This window comes from Cornus florida, unplaced genomic scaffold (genome assembly GCF_030987335.1).
Source record: "Cornus florida cultivar Cherokee Brave unplaced genomic scaffold, ASM3098733v1 CherokeeBrave_3.0.0_Hap2_Chr11, whole genome shotgun sequence".
In the NCBI taxonomy this organism is placed as follows: domain Eukaryota; kingdom Viridiplantae; phylum Streptophyta; class Magnoliopsida; order Cornales; family Cornaceae; genus Cornus; species Cornus florida.
Genome location: NW_026775581.1, coordinates 136,220,663 through 136,240,888, shown reverse-complemented (window position 1 = coordinate 136,240,888; position 20,226 = coordinate 136,220,663). Strand labels below are relative to the sequence as shown.

General features: G+C 37.1%; 1 pseudogene; it reads left to right on the top strand.

Annotated features, from left to right (window-relative positions):
* The first annotated feature begins 2,700 nt into the window (after window positions 1-2,700).
* LOC132282223 (probable ubiquitin conjugation factor E4) lies at window positions 2,701-19,652 on the top strand (annotated as a pseudogene).
* The last annotated feature ends 574 nt before the right edge of the window (window positions 19,653-20,226 follow it).

The following is a 20,226-nucleotide window of genomic DNA, read 5'->3' as shown; positions in this document are numbered from 1 at the left end:
TTTGTGCCATCGAACTTCTCTATCATGGATGTGGATGTCTTATCTTCTGATGCCATTTCTCCTACTCGAACAGATAGATCTGATCGAAAGACTTTCGAAATTTCGTCAAACACCTTCTGTGCCTTAGGTTTTCAACAAAAGGCTTTGATACCAGTTGTTGGAGTTACACTGCACAATCAACTGGTTCCGATACCAGTTGTTGTGGCGGAAACGCAAAATAACAACGTGCATGTTCAATGAATAATCAAGCAATCATAAAAATAAAATAAAAAATAAAAAAAAAGTCACAAACAAGAATATAAGATATACATGGTTCACCCAAATCTAGGGCTATATCCATGGAGCACACAGAACAAATTTAATATGAAAAAGATGAAGAATTACAAAGAGAATTTTCTCTCAATCTTTCTCAATTGCTCTCTCTTGTGTTGGCACAAATTAATTATACAACACGTATGATTTCTCTCTAATTTTCTCCACACCCTAAAAATACTGATTAGGGTTGATATATATAGCCCCATACAATGGAACACATGTCCAACAAGAATTACCTTTTGTAGAGTCCAAAACCAACAAGGAAAATAAATGACTAGGTTTCAGAAAAGTTGAACCGGTACCCAGAATTGACTACCGGTTCCCAATGTCCAGAGACGAATCTTCTTTAATTCTGGAACCGGTTCCAGAATTAGCTATCGATTTCGACTAGACAGTGGTTGATCAACATTTCCTTGATTTTAACTATCACTTCGTGAAACTGGTACCAGATCTTTGAACCAGTCCCACACGTCAGTAGCCAAAAAAAAAATTGAAATCATTAATTTCCCAAAAAAAAAAAAAAACCTCCAATTTGTGACACAATGATCTGTGAGTGCACAATTTCTCTCTCTTCAATCGCCATTACTCAGATATGATGGAAACCTAATCAGTCGACAGCAAATCCAACACTTCGTTTCTGTATTTACTGTCTAACTTATTCCAAGCTTAGGCCATCTGCAGTGGGCTAGCTGTAGCCCAAATCCAGCGAGCTTCAACACTATAGGCCCTCCGGTGGGCTAGCTTAAAGTAATGGGGCTATTAGCGATCGCGGGCCGGCTCGCGGTATTCAGCGAACCGGCCTTCGATCGCTGAATTTTTTTTTTTTTTTTTTTTTTTCCTAATGCAAAACGGCACCATTTTGCATTAGGCAGTTTTGTTTTTTGACCAAACAGTGCTTTGGCAGAATTTTTTTTTAAAAAAAAACCTAAAAATACATTATTTAGAGCTCTTTTTTTTGGGAAAAAAATAAAATAAAATTCATTAAATAAAAAATATATTGTTTAGGCATTGTTTGTCTAAAAAAAAAAAATTTGGGCCAAAAAAAAATTTAAAAACCTATTTTTTTTTTTTTTTTTTTTTTGTTTTTCCCTTAAAATTTGTTTTTTTTTTAAAAAAAATTTTGCTTTAAATTTTAAATGTGTAGGCCAAATAGTGTATTTGGCCGTTAAGGCATTATTTCTACAGTACCAAATAGTGCCTTAACGGTTATAATTTTTAAAAAAAGTTTAAAAATTCAAATTTTACCTTTTTTTTTTTTTTTTTTCCCTTAAAATTTGGTTTTTTATTAAATTTTTTTGCTTTAAATTTTAAATGTGTAGGCTAAATAGTATATTTGGCCGTTAAGGTACTGTTTCTACAGTACCAAACAGTGCCTTAACGGCTATAATTTTTAAAAAAAGTGTAAAAATTTAATTTTTTTTTAATTTTATTCAAAAAAAAAATATATTAAATTAAAATTTTTAAAATATCTATAAATATCCCAACTCCTACCATCACTCATCACATCTCTATTATCTACCATTCAACTTATTTCTTCTTCTATTTTCTCAATCTTAGCTATTATTTTCAAAGTCATTTCGATTCCATGGATCCTCGACATCCATTTTATTACAACACCCAATTCAACCCATCAAATGATGAGTTTTTGCCATCTCTCGAAGAAAATATCAATTTTTATGGAGGAGATTCTCAATTTCCTTCTCATCAACCATCCCAACCTTCTTATCAACCATCCCAAATTTCTCATCAATATTGTGTTACTAGTGTTCCACAATCAAGTAATTCAAAATCCCCGTTAAAACAACCGGCTATCCGACATAATAATTGGACCAAGGCTGAAGATGAAGCTTTATGTTGGATCAAACCTCTGATGCGATTACGGGGGCAGACCAAAGTAAACAGAAGTTATGGGAGCGAATTCTGGAATAATATAAACAACATATTGGTGTTCCAACTGAGTGAAAGGATGTAGGTTTGATGAATCGTTGGTCGGTGATCCAACAAAAAATCAGCAAATTTTCCGGCTGCATGACTGCCATAAAAATGAATTGTCCCAGCGGCTTCAGTAGTGATGATATGGTGAGTTATTTATTGTTTAAATATAATTCGTATATATTTTAAATAGTCGGCTTTTAATTTTTTGTTATTTTTTCGTGTAGATGATAGCAGTTAAAGACCTGTTTCGTAGCCAAACAGGTGGTGAATTTAAGTTAGAAAGTTGCTGGAAGATCTTGAAGCATAACAATAAATGGAATTCACATTGTGTCGAACAAGTAGGAAAAAAGGAAAAAGAAAAAAGAGTCAAAGAAGAGGAGTGGATTTGACTTTGACATTAATGAATCTGTTGGCCACTCATTACCATCTATTCCGTTAAGTCATGCAGCCATGACAGATGGAGTTTCAACTGAAGAATCACCACACATAGGAGAAAATGATTCACCCGGTGTGGAAGAATATCAACTACAAAGACCAGCAGGAAGAAAAGCGGCGAAACAACGTCGAGTAAAAATTAATTCAGCGAATGAATTGCAAACTTCATTCGTTTCGAAATTTAATAATATCACCACCCGTTTTGAGAGTCATCAGGAGAAAATGCAGGATGCCCAAGTGGCACGAGAGGTAAGAAAAATGGAAAAAGAGAAGACAAGGCAACTAGAGATTAAAGAGAAACAGAGACTTGAAGAGAAGGAGCTCATGTTAACAGATCCAAATTCGGCACCAACAGAAGCGGGGAAAGTTTGGATTATTGCACGACAAAATGAGATATTGACATCTTTGAATTCACGGTTCGCCCCAAAGTTCCCATAGGATTTTGTAATCCTTGGTTTATTTATTTTCTTATTCCAATTTAGGATATTGTATTGTTTAAGTTATTTTTAATTGTTTTGTTTAATTTGTTTTTTTTTTTTTTTAATCCATAATGGATAATGTATTGTTTCAAGTAGTTTTTTTTAATAATTTAAAAAAATATTGTTTGATTGAAAAATATTGCCGTTGAGAAAATATGACCTTTAAAAATATAGCCCGTTTAGGAAAAGTTAAAAAAAAAAAAAATTAATTTTAATTTTTTATTATTATTTGTGTTGAAGAGGCCTAATGATGTACATGTTTTTGGAGAGCAAAAACGTGGCTTTTGGAATTACTGATGTGGCTCTTAAAAAGCGGATATGGCATTTTTAGAGAGTCAAAATCGGGAAAGGCTTGTGCAGATGGCTTTAAGATCGATTCTCATCGTATATACACCGATATATATATATATAGTTCTATATATTTATGAGCCTTCAAATATAACGTGGTTGGGAATGAGTGTAAAAAAAAAAATGTTTATGAAAATTTTTATAAGAGTTCCAATAGAATCCAATCACGTTATATTCGCAAGAAGAGTCAACAATTAACGTCGGAAGACCTATCATTTTTGTCGACTCAAAAGCCTCAGGTCTCCAGCGGAGATCGAGGACGTCATATTCCGTATGATATTTCTTGTATCGCTCATTGATTCGATGGAGAATGATTCTGAAATTGTGTATCTGGAGATGACAACAGCTGAAGTTCTCAGCGAGGGCAAAGAGCTGAGACTGTCTAGGGATTTGATATTGATCGGCTTTCGGGTAACCACCCATCGGCTGAACATCCATTTTCGTATTTAACCGGGTCTTATCGTCGCGCACACGACGAGGGGAAGAAAATTACTTAGATAAAGGATAAAGCTTTGAGGTCTGAAATGGAATCAGTTGTTAAGCAAGCTAAGAAATTGGCTGTCTCGTATTGTAGGATTCATTTGGGCAAACCCGATATGTTTCCCAATTGGGACACGAATAAGTAGAATTTGTCACCATTGTTGCCGCTGATTTTCTCTGAAGTTTCGAGCTCGCTTGATGGGTTTGGAGGAATTGGTGGTAGACTAGTAGTGGAGGGATTGGGAGCCCACCAGGATTTTTGGAGGAGTTTTTTAGGGACGCGGATTTTGATAGTTTGGACCCCATATTGAAGCAACTGTAGGAGGACTTGAGGGGTAGTGTGTTGAAAGTGTCCGCTCTTGGGAATTTTCAGCAGTCTTTAAGGGCTTTGCTGTTTTTAGTTTGCTTTCCAATTGGTGCAAAGTCCCTAGTGAATCACCCCTGGTGGATTCCAAAGGGCATGTACTTGAATGGGCGCGTTATAGAGATGACAAGCATATTAGGCCCCTTCTTTCATGTCAGCGCTCTGCCGGATCATACCATTTTCAAGAGTCAGCTTGATGTAGGGTGAGTTCGGTTTTGTCCTATCCAATACTAGTTTGCATTTAGGGCTCTTCCACTTATGCTTTTGTGGTGTGCTTTTCTGTTTTACTCATGCTACTTTTATCGTGTTAGTTCCTAGTGGTTAATGCATCTATGCTTCTTTTTTTACTGTAAGAATCAGTATCATACATATAACATGACTTCTCAAGTAATGGATGCAACATTTTATATTGTTTCTGTTTGATTGTTTAAACATCTCATTGCTGCTTTATTTTAGATGTGTAAGCTATATGGGTTTTGCTTCCTTTTATTCTTTGAGGTGTTATTGCAAACTAAGTTGCTCAAGTTTACTTTAACTTTTGTGTGAAGAAGTTAAAGTTTTGATAATTTGAGCTAATGTGTAAGTAAATTGCAAAATCAATAAGAGAGTCTGATGATATATGTCTTGAGAAATGTAGTAAGAGCATGAGAATAAACACCCAAGTACCAAACCGTGCAAATTGCCTGTGAAAATCTTAAATCCATAGAGTTTGATAATTGAAAAAGGAATTTTGATTTTAAATGAAGGAAATAATATTATGTGGAATGAGATGACTGGTTGCTTAAAGGTGTGACGAGAAAGGAACTTAGGGAATCTAAACGGAATTGACTGTCAGCTAATGAAAGTTAGTGGCAGAATATGGACGCTGAGAAGCAAATTTTTCCAGGAATACGTTATAAATCTTAAATATCTGTTGACGAAAAAACCTTGGAAGGTATGTATTGGACAAAAAAGATACGAAGAAAACCCTTTGAACAGGTGGATATGTGCATTCATAGATTGAAGCAAACCCTTTGAAATCTTTGTTTTCTTAAATTGTAAAATTTACAGACATTCATTCGACCATGTTTGACTTTTCTCTCTTCTCTCTCTTCTCTCTCTTCTCTCTCTTCTTTTTTTGACGTAGGAGTCTTTCAGTCCGGCGTTTGCCATTTTCATTTATGTTCTTTGCTGTTGGCTCTTGGCTCTTTGGCAAGGATTTCTGTTATGCATCGCTCCTATCTCAGTGTTGCGACCTTACCTCGTCTCAACTTCAATGGTGATATCAAAAGTTGTTCCGTTGGCAGTGATTCAGTCTTCAGGGTTGATCATCAAAGCATCAAGGAACATGAATCTGTCTTGCGATCATGCTTGGTTGGTCACTTTAATAGAGATGTGGGGTGTATTGAAGGGATTGAGGCGTGGGCGACGAAAGTTTGGAAGGTTTCAAGCGGAGTGAAAGTTTCTTCCCTTCCCGATGATCTTTTTCTGTTCAGGTTTCCGTCGGAGCATGAGGCTTTAAGGGTTCTGGATGAAGGAAGGAAAAGATGGGGTGATGCATTGCTATCCATCGACATTTGGTATTTTGCGGTTGGATGTTCTGCAGTGAAAGATCGTAGCATACGTAGGGTAATGTTATTTGGCTTGCCCCTCCACCTATGGTGTCATAAGTTATTTGAAGAAATCGGAAATTTATGTGGTGGATTTAGAGGTGTTGAGGCGGATGTGGCGGTGATCGGAGAGAGAATCCTTCTCTACGTTTCTGTCGGAAAAACAATGCCGGAGCATGTTTTTGTTAAGGATCAAAGAGTGGCCTTTAAGGTTATTTTGATCGAGGAAGTTACACCTCGTATCCTCCGGAAGTCTTACTATGGCGCTGCGGAGAGTTTTCACATGCCGCGTGTTGAAACAATCATCAAAGGAGGTCGTCGGAATTTACAGGTCCGTCAGGGCCTCAAAGGAAATAGCCGATTGCATGCCCACGCGCCTGAAGCGCATATAAAGGGTAGGTCCAGGAGTCGTATCATTCATGCCCTTAATCAGCGCCCACCGTCTCTGTTCACCCATTTCAAAAATCATCAAACACGTGGCAACGATCGTGGCATTAATGGAGCCACTCATGCATTAGCCACTGATGGGCTTAAGTTTGAGCCCGATGCACGTCGTGGGATTTCTTTGACTAATGGGCTCACCCATAGCACTCAGAAGTTTAAAAGGGCCGTTTATTAGGACCCAGCAATCAGTTATCAATATCAGTCCTAAATGAGAAGTCCACTTCTCTTATCTTAACAAAGCCCAAGCGTAATGGGCATCATTTGAGCAACCCAATGACCAAGGTTACGCTGGGGCCCATTTCTTTTCTTAAATCAAAGCCTAGCCCACCTCACTCTCATGTCATAAGTACTTCGCAGAGCCCACGCTTCAATGGCTTTTCCAGAACTGTCTGGAACTCGCCGGCGAAGAAGAGGTGGATGGAACTTTCTGTTGCCGAGACTGGTGTAAGACTTGCTAAAAAGGGGTTTAGTCATTCTCACTGTTGCACTGACACTTCTGTTAATCCACAACCGCGGGGAAGCACTAAATCTTTAACTCAGGGCTCTCATGGAGATCGGTGGTCAAGAAAAGAAAAGCAGAAGTGGGTTTCTTCTAACAATACATGTATGTCTTCAGATCTTCAGAGTCCCTCTTCTGATCCACCACCCTCTTCTTCTACCCCTTCTTGTGAGGTGATGAGGAGTGATGCAACTGTTACGGGGAAGATGGATGGGTTGCCACTTTTGAGTTAAATGGCAAGGAATGTTGTAAGTTTGTTTCTCCTGGCCAATTGGTCACCGTTGGCAGTGAAGTCAATGATCTCTCTGAAGGAGTAGCGGTTTGTGTGGGAAGAGATTTGCAGTTTAAGTTGTCCAATGATGAGGCTGTAGCTCTGTTCAAAGAGCTACGATTAAATGTTGCGTTGCAAGGTCTCAAATGTATGCCTTCTGCAACGGACGAGGAGAATGAGGTTGGCAATTTTGTTGGGTTGGGTGATTATGTTATAGATTCAGATTCTGTTTATGAGTTTGACAGACTAATTGAAGAGGAGTTGGCTGATGACTCGGGGAGGGGGTTTACCCAACATGTCTGTTCTAATGAGCTTCAACCCTGGCTGAAGGATGACTCTAACATTTCAGTGTTGGAACCCTTGGCAGTGGTGAGACCTAATGATGAGGTTACTGATTTGGGGAGGGATTGGGTGGTTGATAACGTTGGAGCTACTAGTGAGTTGTTGGGAGTATCTTCAGAAGGTAATAACGCTCAGACTCTATCTCTTCTTCAAGCAATTGTGACTGGAATTGAGATAGCAATCACTAATGAAGTTATAAACATGAAGCCCATATCGTCTTGGAAAGGGATTCACGAGATTAAGAATCTCATCTTTGACGTTAACTACGATAAGAAGAAAGGCGTGGTGATGGAAAGGGGCAGGACTAGGAGTAGGAGTTTGAAGAAGGGGGGAAGGGAGTTAATCTCAACTGGTTTTTAATGAAGCTACGAATCATTACATGGAATGTTCGTGGTCTCAATGACCCGAATAGAAGGAGGGTGGTGAAGGTAGCTTTAAGGAAATGGGGGGCCCAGGTTGTTTGTTTGCAAGAAACCAAGATGGCATCCATTACTGACGGGGTGGTTAGAAGTTTGTGGGGAGTAAGGTTTGTGGAATGGGAGGCTTTGGATGCTATAGGCTCTTCGGGTGGTATTTTAGCTATGTGGGACAGTAAGTGGTTGTCCAGAATGAATGTGTGGAAGGGGAGATTTTCTATTTCCTGTGAGTTTTAGATGGAAGAGGATAATTTCAGATGGGTCTTTTCTGGGGTCTATGGACCGGTCATTGATACTGACAGACCTATTTTATGTGAGGAACTAAGCCACGCTCAAGGTCTGTGCTCTTTACGTTGGTGTTTGGGTGGGGATTTCAGTTCAGTCAGGTTTTCGTCAGAGATATCTACTGGGGGAAGAAGGTCTATAGACATGGATCAGTTTTCTGACTTTATTGATAAGCACCTTCTCATTGATCTACCAATGGAAGGTGCAACCTATACTTGGTTTAATGGTAGAGGCCCAATTACTCTCTCAAGATTAGATAGATTTTAGATCTCCAGGGAGTGGGAAGAAAAATTCCCGGATGTTATTCAGGCGGTATTAGAAAGGGTTACCTCTGATCATGTTCCTTTAGTTTTGGATTGTAGGGCTTTGTGTTCTCAGAAAACCCCATTCCTTTTTGAGAATATGTGGCTGAGAGTGGAGGACTTCCAAGGGATAGTTCGTTCATGGTGGGAGGGAGCGATCGTTACAAGTTCGCCCAGCTTCATATTAACACAGAAATTAAGAGCTCTCAAACTCACTTTTAAGCAGTGGAATAAGGATGTTTTTGGGAACCTTAAATGGAGGAAGAATAGAGTCTTTGCTAATTTTTTTGAGATTGATCGGTTAGAGGAGGCGGGTGGGAATGTGGAGTCTCTTTGTACTAGGAGAGCTTCCTTTTAGGCAGTTTTTGCTGAGATTGCTTGTATGGAGGAGATTTCGTGGCGACAAAAATCCCTGGCTCTTTGGCTGAAAGAGGGAGACTGTAATACAAAATTTTTCCACAGACTTGCTAATGCCCATAGAAGGAGTAATCACATAGGACGTATACGGGTAGAAGGCGCGGAGTTGTAGAGGGAGGAAGAGGTGCGTAGTGGGATCGTTTCTTTTTATCAGAAGCTTTATACAGAACCTTTAGGTTGGCGACCCAAGCTTGATGGTCTTCTTTTTAAGGCTATTTCTGAGATGGAGAGAGATGGGTTAGAGCTTCCTTTTACTGAAGAAGAAGTTCTAAAGGCCTTATCCAGTTGCAATGGGGATAAAGCCCCGGGGCCTGACGGGTTTACTATGCGTTTTTCGATGGAAAGTTGGGCGGTTGTGAGAAATGAAGTGATGAGTACCTTTCAGGAGTTTCATTCTACAGGTGTTTTTGATAAATCGCTCAATGCATCATTTATTGCCCTCATCCCTAAGAAGGGAAACGCTTCAGGTATTAAGGATTTTCGCCCTATTAGCTTAGTGGGTTGTATTTACAAACTCATAGCTAAGGTGCTTGCTCAAAGAATGCGAGAAGTTATGGATGGGATTATTTCAGATTCCCAGAATGCCTTTGTTGGAGGAAGGCAAATTCTTGATTCAGTTCTTATCGCCGGTGAATGTGTGGATTCAAGGTTGCGTAATGGTGTTCCTGTAGTTCTGTGTAAACTTGATATTGAGAAAGCTTATGATCATGTAAATTGGAATTTCCTTCTCTATTTGCTTTAAAGAATGGGGTTTGGAAGTAGATGGAGGACATGGATTAAGACATGTCTTTCGTCTGTTAAGTTCTTAATTCTTCTGAATGGTTCTCCAGCCGGTTTCTTTGGGTGCTCTCGGGGTATAAGACAAGGTAATCCATTGTCATCTTTTCTTTTTCTTATTGTTATGGAGGGCTTAAGCAGACTTATGCGTCGGACAGAGAATTTTGGTCTCATTAAGGGATTTTGGGTGGGAAGAGATATTGCAAATCAGGTGGAGATTTCTCATCTGTTATTTGCAGATGACATTTTGGTTTTCTGTGATGCAGATGTGTTTCAACTTAGATATTTGAGATGCATTCTGGCTTGCTTTCAGGCAGTTTTCGGGCTAAAGGTTAATGTGGCCAAGAGTGTGCTTGTTCCGGTCGGGAATGTTCAGGACATCTCTTCTCTAGCTGCAGTTCTTGGGTATAGGGTGAGTTCCTTTCCTATCCCTTACTTGGGATTGCTCTTAGGGGTTTCTCCCAGATTAGTGGGGAGTTGGGATTCTGTGATTGATAGGTACGCAAAGAGGTTGGCAGGTTGGAAGAAGCAATATTTGTCAAAAGGGGGTAAAGTTACTCTTATCAAGCCTTCCCACTTATTTTATTTCTATGTTCCAAATTCCATACTCCGTTGCTGATAGAATTGAACAAATTCAAAAGAATTTCCTTTGGGGAGGAAGGGGAGAAGAGTTCAAGTATCACCTTGTTAGATGGGTGCAAGTTTGTAAGCCTATAAAATTGGGGGGTCTCGGTATTTAGATGATTGATTCCTTTTAATCAAGCTCTTCTGGGCAAATGGTTATGGAGATATGGGAAGGAAAGACATCGCCCTTGGCGTGGATTAGTTTCTTGCAGGTATGGGGATGATGTTGGCGGATGGACTACACGTCCGGTTTCTATTGCGGGAGGAGTTGGGGCTTGGAAATCCATTCAGAAAGGATGGGATGCCTTTTATTCTCATGCTAGATTCAGAGTTCGTGATAGTAGTAGTGTTCGTTTTTGGGAAGATCTTTGGTGTGGGAATCAGCCTTTATGTCGTACTTTTCCCTGATTATATTGTATTGCAGTTGATAAACATGCCATCGTAGCTAACTGTTATCATCTTGATAATAGTGGAATTACGTGGAATGTTCTTTTTTGGCGTTCTTTTTAGGATTGGGAGCTGGAAGATGTGAGCATTTTCTTGGATCATTTGTATCGGCAGGAAGGAGTAGGTAGGGGTTATGACAACTTGATTTGGATTCCCTCTTCTCACGGTCGTTTTGAAGTAAGGTCTTTGTTCTTATGTTTGTCTAATTTTGCACCCTATGATTTTCCATGGAAGACTATATGGCGCTCTATGGCTCCTACTAGGATGGCTTTTTTTGTTGGGATCGCCGTTTGGGGTAAGATTCCGACGATTGATAATTTTAGGAAAAGGGAAAATTATTTTGTTAATTGGTGTTGCATATGTAAGCAAGATGGGGAGTCAGTCGATCATCTCCTAATGCATTGTTCTATAGCGCACGACTGCTAGAATCTTATTCTTGGGCTGATTCATGCATTGTTCTATTAAGGAGCTGATTCATGCTTGGAGAGGTTGTCGTGTGAGTAGGAGTGTTCGTGACTATTGGAGATCTGTATCACGTTGTATTTGGTGGTGCATTTGGAGGGAGAGAAATAGTAGAATGTTTGAAGGAAAGAGTCGTCTACAGCGACACTAAAACTTTTTATTATTCGTTCTCTTTGCAGTTATGTGAACAGAAGTTATTGTTCCTCTTCTGTTGATTTAATTTCTTTTTTGGATTCCTTGGGGCCTTAGATCCCGGTTTCTCTTATGTCTATGGGACGCGTTCCCCTATTGAACGCCTTTTTTAATTTATTATTACTTATCAAAAAAAAAAAAATTGTAAAATTTTATCCTGCCTATTGATTCTTTACCTTTTCTTTACATTGCATGTACATCGGATGCATCAGCAGCATCACCAGTTTTTGGTGTGTATTTGGAATTTACGTATAAAAAGAAATAAAAAAAAAAAAAAGAAGAAAAAAGTAGGGAGCTTAAGTTAGAAGAACTAGGTAACTTAACGAGGTTAGAAATTTCAAGGAACTTTAAAATATTAAAATTTCTATAGTAGAAATAAACTTCAGAAACAGATGAATATAGAAGATGCCATGGGACGTCTCAACTCGGGAGTATATGGGCAATGACGGTCGTCAGGAAGCAGAGGTATTCAAGGTAGCAAGTTCAAACCTCTCCTTTTATGCGGCCACCTTCTTGGATTTTATCGAGTGTTAGTCAATATGTGATCAGAGGTTATCCTGGCCAAGGTCTGGATATCTCGTCAGAAGGAAAATATATATAATATTCAAAGTTGAACTCTTTGTTAAAGACAACCATGTTGTCAATAAATGGAGGTTCGTGAAAATATATATAATATTCAAAGTTGAACTCTCTGTTATGCCAAACTTATAATTATGCTACAGAACTCTTAAGAGAAGGTGATAAGCAAAATATTAAGACAAGAAGCAATTATAATTAAAAATAGTAATATGGCAAATGTTGTCTGCTGATTGTTCTTTTCCTAATGGAAAGGAAAACCTCCATATTTTATGTATCAACTTGGTAAAATCTTGTCATAAGGTGTTCGAGAAGTAAAACAAAAAATTTAATGTGTTCCATAAGATGTCTGATCATTCAGTGCGTAGTGTGATAATAGTTAAAGGAGATACCAATGATTCCATTCACAATAGGAATACACCAAGAATTGAGAGAGAACCCAAAACAATAGCTTCTCCTGATCACATATAAGCTATTTTATAGCTGAATCAAACACTAAATTCCTAAAATATTACTGAATCTAATAACAATCTACATTAAACATGTTTTGAGAGAAATGAGGGTAGGATGCTAAGATGGATGAGTGACAATACACCCCCCTCCCCAAAAAAAAAAGAACAAAATATATGATAATAAATGAACATTTGCGAGAAGTTAGTGGTAGCACTAGTTGAAGGAAAGATGAAGTAATATCATTTAAGGTGGTTTGGCTATTCATAATAAAGTATAATAAATGCATGGCAACAGAGTGATTTATTTCACAATAAAGTCGTCAAAAGACGAGGAAGGTAAAAAAGATCATGGGTCTAGGTCAATGCTGTAAGAAATGACATTGATTTCAAATGATTAATGGAGGATATTGCTGTAGATAGAGTTTAACAAAAAAGAAAAAAGATTCATGTAGCTAATTTTCTTTAAAATAAATGGGCTAAATGTTATGTTTTGCTGACTTAAATGTTTCCTTTTGTTTTTTTTTTTATTTTGTTTTTTTTTATTTTTTTTATTTTTTATAAGTGAGGAAGGTCTTGACGTTTAATCAATAATTTGATATCAGTTTAACATGACAGCAGAACCGAGATTTCCTTGAATTAATGTATCTTATCTGTGAATTTCTTACTTGATAAACCTTTAATCATATGTGGCGTGCATAACATAGTATTACTTGTGCTTAAAGCCTAAATGTAAAGTGAGAATCATCACATCAAAAAGCATGCCTACATCTTCTTTAAGAAGAATTTCAGCCATTGGGAAAAGAATATTGATTTGCCAATTAAATTGCCATCTTTTTTTTTTTTTTTTGATTTGACTCGTACACCTTCTCTGATGGAAATAGCTTCAAGATTTAAACATAAAAAATGAAAAAAATAAAAATAAATGTTTTCTTGTTTGTTGGAAATATCTCTATTTAAGCCTTAATGTAAAAAAGTGAGAATCATCACATCAACAAGCATGTCTACATCTTCTTTAAGAAAACAATCACCCATTGGGAAAAGAATATTGATTTGTCACTTAAGTTGCCATCTTTTGTTGCTAAGTTTTCTTTTCCTCCTCCTTCTCCTCCTCCTCCTTCTTCTTCTTCTTTTGATGTATAACTTGTACACCTTCTCTGATGCAAATAGATTCAAGATTTAAACATTAAAAAAATATAAATATTCCGGTTTGTTGGAAATAACTCTACTGAAGTCTTCATCTGACTTCCATGTCTTTTTTTATTTTCTTTCTTTTTGATTTGAATCCATAGCTTTATAAGGATTCTAACTTTTAAGAAGGTTATCTCATATGGATTTTCTCTCTTTCAAACACCAGCCAGCAATGCTTCTCAGAATCATCAACTCGGCGTCCAGCTGATTTGTTATCTTCTTTCACAACAATCAAAACTGTCATGAATAACTTATATGATGGCCTGGCAGAAGTTCTTCTGTGTCTTCTTAAGAATACCGACACTCGTGAGAGTGTTCTCGAGTTTCTTGCAGAGGTGATCAACCGAAACACTTCAAGGGCTCATATGCAGGTAAAGTGTTGCTGAGATGACATTTTTCGAGTTACAGTGAGCAACAAATTATGAGACTTGGTCATGGCTAGTAATTCCATGTACCAAATGACATGCTAGTACTTTTTTCCTGGTATGTCTGCCTAAGAATGTTTTTTGTACAAGCAGAAACCATAGTTCTTCTGGTACATGTTTTGTGGTTTGCCTTTCTAAGAATGTATGTTGGAAAAATTCAACACCTGTCTTCTCCTTCAACCTTGCATTATATTTGACTTGCTCACAGGTTGATCCAATATCTTGCGCAAGTTCAGGCATGTTTGTTAATCTCAGTGCTGTTATGCTTCGGCTTTGCGAGCCATTCTTAGATGCCAATCTAACAAAAAGGGACAAAATTGATCCTAAATATGTATTCTACAGTACATGTTTGGATTTAAGGTGAGAACCTTCTGTTCAATAGACATATCATCATCATGATCATCATACTTTCCTTTATCACATATGAATGTTCAATGGACATCTGTTAGATTTTTTTCTGTACAAAATTTTGGATGTCTTCTTATAGTTCCCGAATATTTCCCATGCACTATGCTAGAGGATTGACTGCTCTACATGCATCATCTGAAGAAGTTGCTGAATGGCTAAATAAAGATAATCCTGTGGAAGCCGATGGCGGTAAAGTTGGAGAAAATCGGTTGCTACAATCTCAAAGGGCTGCCAGTTCTGGCAGTAATGCTGGTGGACTCTCTCCCCTCCAAACTAACAAGCCATTGTCAAGTTGTAGCAGAAAAGCTAAATATCCATTTATTTGTGAATGCTTCTTCATGACTGCAAGGGTCCTCAATTTGGGCATATTAAAAGCATTTTCTGATTTCAAGCATCTTGTTCAGGTAATGCTCACCGCCTCACATGCTCTGTCAGTCCAGACTGAAAAAGAATAAGTAACTATTTTGTAGTAGCTTTATATGTTGTCATAATCATCAGCTATTAGTGTTATTTTTCCCTAAACCTGGGCTTTCTTCTAATTAGTTAATATTAGTCTACTAATTGATGGTTTTACTCCTTCCAATGAAATTCTATCCAGGACATTTCGAGATGTGAGGATACTCTCTCCAGTTTGAAAACCATGCAGGGGCAAGCGCCTTCTCAATAACTGGAGTTGGATGTAGCTCGCCTTGAGAAAGAAATTGAGCTATAGTCGCAGGAAAAGCTCTGTTATGAAGCACAGATACTGATGGTATGTCAGATTTTTCTTTTTAATTTTATCATTTATAGGCACTATACCTAGCGTTCCCCTCACACGTGCATTTTTATCCTATCTTCTCTAGTTACTCCTAGCATTCAACGTAGCATCCTCATTTCCGCTACGTGAATGCTTTGTTCTTATGTCTTTTTCAATGTCCAACGAACTTCTGACGAAAATCAAAAATTATTTACTCACTATATGTCAAGCTTTTGAAATTCTTTTTATGTTACATGCCACACCTTAAAGTTGTTGGACATGCCTCAGATTATCTAAGAGGTGTTTGAAATTTAAAAGGGAACCCTAACTCAAAATACTAAGAAGTACTTGAGAAAATTGAGGTTGCATGGCATGGATATGAACTTGGGACCAAAATCGAATATTATTTATTCTTATTATATGTCAAGCTTCGGAACCCTTTTTATGTTCTTCCAAACAAGTATACTCTAATGATATATAAACACATTTCACACCTTAAAGTCAAAGACATGTTAGATACGTCTCAGATTATCTAAGAAGTATCAATTATATGTTTAAAATTAAAAAAGGATCATTTTAAGTCATGGGCACATTTGTGTCGACTGGTATGTTATGATTACATCTGATATGGTTACTTTGCAGAGTTTCCGTGCTTCAGAAAATAGAAGATAAGGCCTTAAGTGGATAATGATTCCCATTAATGGAGGCTGTTGGAAGGGATAGACTGGATAAAGTTATAGCTTTTGCTGTTAATTACACAAAGTGATTTCTCTCAAGATTCGAACATGCGTTCTCAATCTTGACAGCTCAAGCTTTTCCCACTATGCCAATTGGTGGTTCCCAATTGCACTGGATTATTTTTATGAATTATCAGCTGCCCTCTGTTAATGAAAAATATGAGGTTTTGAATTATTATCATTGGGCTTTCTTGATTTATTTGCGTATAGTTGTACTCGGTAAGTGTTCTAGTCTAAAGGAAGGTTGCTTTTGGTAATACTATTGTCAAAGTAGTATTGGCTTTCGACAAAGCATGTGCTGTGGACAGTCATATCAGGTACTCTCACATTTTAGCAAAAGCCAATATTGCCAGGAAAACCCCTTTTTTTTTTCTTCCTCTTTTTTTTTTTTTTTTTTTTTTGATAAATAAAGGATTGTCTTTTACTATCATAAACTATAAGTTCTGACGGTGCTGTAACATCTTTTTGAATGTTAACGTGACACAAAAAATTAAGGTGATCTTTATTGTTGTTCAAAACTTGTCAAGATAAGAAATGATGGAATTTTGGAACTTCCTCAGTACAATGTTGTATCGCATGCAATTAAAATTAAATCTTTATAAATCAAAAGTGATATCTTTTTGGTCATTTATAGTGTTACTCATGTAGTGTCACTTCCCTTAGGGATTGAAACCTAGACCTGCCAAATCTTGCCCTCATCTATCCACCCATGTACTAATTTAGACAAGGTTTGGTCAATAGAAAAACAAAGAGATAAAACAGCATTGACCGGTCTTCATCCTGTTACTGACATAATCAATTAATATTATATTTAGGATGGAGGACTTATTCAGAATGGGCTGACTTTCTACCGGTTAATGGTGGTTTGGTTGGTTGGCCTGGTTGATGGTTTTAAGATGCCTCTGCCATCAACTTGCTCAATGGAATTCTCATGCATGCCTGAGCATTTTTTGGAAGATGCCATGGAGTTGCTTATTTTTGCTCCTCGGATTCCTAAAGCTTTGGATGGGGTTTTGCTGGTAGGCTATATGCTAAAGATTTATGTGCATTCTTATTCCCCATAAGCTCTTTGACGTATGTAAAGTATCTTTCATTTCATTTTTACTTGACAGGATGATTTCATGAACTTCATCATCATGTTCATGGCAAAGTCCAGAGTTCATCAGGAATCCATATCTAAGAGCGAAAATGGTGGAAGTCCTGAACTGTTGGATGCCCTGTAGAAGGTGACTTCATATCTTCCATTTTATGGAAATAATAGACTGACTGACTTTTTTTACACAGGGAAAAAAGGGTTACATTTTGAAGCTTAATATTTGGGTATTCACTTCTTTCTATTTTTATTTATTTTTGGCAGTGGCTTATCCGTTACAGCTACTCTATTTGAAGGTCATCGACTGACGCTAGAGTAGCTTGTGAGGAACCTTCTGAAGCTTTATGTTGACATTGAGTTCACGGGTTCTCACACTCAGGTGATTGCCACTCAGATTCTATAATTTTAGTTTTTGAGAGCAACAGCTTATTCTTGTACATTCCTACTATTAATATGGCAGCGTTTATTCTTAGATGCTTTTCCTTTTATAATTATCTTGACGCTTCTTCAGCTGCCTTGAAATATTAGCCCTTATCATATCAGGTCAAATATATTTTTATGTTTATTCTAATTTGTCTTTTGGTCCCTGCGGACATTCCAAATTGCTGTTCCATAACCAAGCCTGAGTGTGGACGTAATGGGGCATGTATTGATTTCTTGTAATGTCATAATCAAGATTGTTGAACTTTTGGTACCCTGTACATAATAAAGATATATTGTTAGACTTGCAAATATGAATCACAATTCTAGAAGCTTGCTGTTTCTGTTGAGACTCCTTTTTCTAAATATATATATATAAATCATTTTTCTTTTGTGCCTCTTTATTTTACATGGCACTAATTAATTTAAATCTCATCAAAATTGTTCCTCATTATTTGGCTGGTCATTTTTCCCCACCTAGTGGAAAATATGTGGCAATGCTGGCCAAGCATGAAAAAGGATGATGGCAGTATTCATCAATGGGCATGTGCAAGCCTAATAACCACATTTGGGTTTCCTTTAATTTTGGTATGCACTGGAATCCTATATTCCTATAGGTTCTCCAGACCGTTCAACAAGACAACGTTGAAACTTTGGGCATGATTTCGAGCCTTACCAATGAGAAATAAATCTCAAAATTGCCCCTATTGCCTCCAGGACAGGAGTAACTTGTGTAAATTGCTTGGATCAAAGTAATTAAGAATCTGTCGAAGTTTTGCATTTTGGATTGGGTGCAGGGATATATAGGCAAGGGTTTTTTTTTTTTCCTAGTTGGGACTTACACACACTGCCTCCATTGAGGTTCGAACCCCTGACCTCACTTTGAGAAGTAGGAGCCTATAAATAGGCAAGGTTTTGTTTTCTTATAAGGTGGTCTAGTTTGAGTAGTGTTCCAAGATCATTTCTTGGTATTATGTTGCTGGCAAACACATGATCCAAATTATTCACTCCCCCCTCTGCCCTCCACTTTTTCTTGAATTCTCTCTATTGATCAAAAACTAGTTTGTTTCCAATGTTGACATAAACAGAAAGTTTCCGTTTCTTTCTTTTTGATTGGAATTTTCCTCTGCATCTTGTGCAGTTCTATGACAAGTTTAACATCCGCCATAATATTGCCGAACTTCTAGAATACCTATGGCAGGTTCCTAGTCACCGCAATGTGTGGAGACAGGTATAGTCATCCGTATGCTCTGCTTTGTATTGAAATTTCTGCTACGTGCCTTTTCAGTTGATATAAATGAACTTCCATCTGAGTCCTTTATGCTGTTCCAGATTGCCAAGGAAGAGGAAAAGGGTGCCTAGTTGAACTTCTTAATGAAGGATCCGGTTATATTACCTTCTTCAAGAATCACAGTAGATCGTCCCGTCATTGAAAGGCATCTTCTAAGTGATAATGTACATATTCACTTCTACTTTTACCTCTCTTTGATCTATGTTCCATTTGGTTTGCCAATTTGGTTTGCCAACTTGATGAGGAAATGATTCAAATGAATAGGCTTTATAAAAATAAATAAATAATAATAAAAAAATCAGTTTTCCATGTTTTGTCACCATGAAAATTAAAAAGGACGGAAAAGGAAATATTATTGCAGGGAGCAAAATTTTAGGATTACATTATTTTTCTTGATTCCTAAATGTTTTTTTTTAGAACATTTTAATTTATAATTTGATTAAGGTGGGGAAATTGTTATGGTCCCCCTAAAATTAGTTGGTTGTATTGAAGGCTGATGTTGTGATCTTGCAGACTGATCCATTCAATCGTTCCCATCTTACTTCGGACATGCTGATGATTCCCGACATTGAGCTGAAAGCAAAAATTGAAGAGTTCATTAGGTCTCAACAATTGAAGAAACACGGAGAGCTGATATTTTTCATAATATATATATATATATATATATGATTCTTGGAAAATTGATTTTTTTAATTTTTTTTTTTCAAGCCAAGATTTTACAATCTAAGTTTGGTTGATGGTGATGGAAATGCACGGAGCTAGACTGGGGCTCATCGTGGGATTCAAATTCTCTTTATTTGCCTTAAATTCCTAAGATTTTGTTAAAATTCTTATAATACCCCACTAAATTTTTGATAAAACCAAATTTATTTGTATAGTTTAAAATATTAAATCTTATTTTTAGTTTAGGACTATTCCCTTTATAATAATTTTCTAGCTTCGTCGTTTGGTTATGGATACAACAATCTATTGTATCCTTCACCCCAAAAGTGTGCGAATGACTTGAAGGGCACGTGCTCCCATCAATGCCATACTCATGTCAGCACGTGGCACTGATTCACTGAAGGTTGTGTTGTGGAGCTTCAAATTACTATAATTTTGCAAGCAATCAAACATGGCGGATGTCACATTAATCTGCTTAATTTGTCCAAAAAAACTCGTGAGATGCAATGAGAACTTCACCAAAGGAATCATTTTCATATCGTTATTCTAATCACTTTTTCCATTCTACTTTAATTTTGATTTTTAATGGATGAATTGATGGGTACCTCACTGTAATTTTTTATTTTATTTATTTATAATTCTTTAAAGTCCAATCCACTAAATTCGTATAATCAAATGCTTTAGGATGATGGGTTTACCAAATCCAAAAAAATAAAAATAAAAATAAAAATTAATTTCTTGGTGAGCAAGGATGAAATTTGGAACCACCTCTCTAAAGTTTGCTTCAATTCACGAAATCGGCAACTCTGAGTGC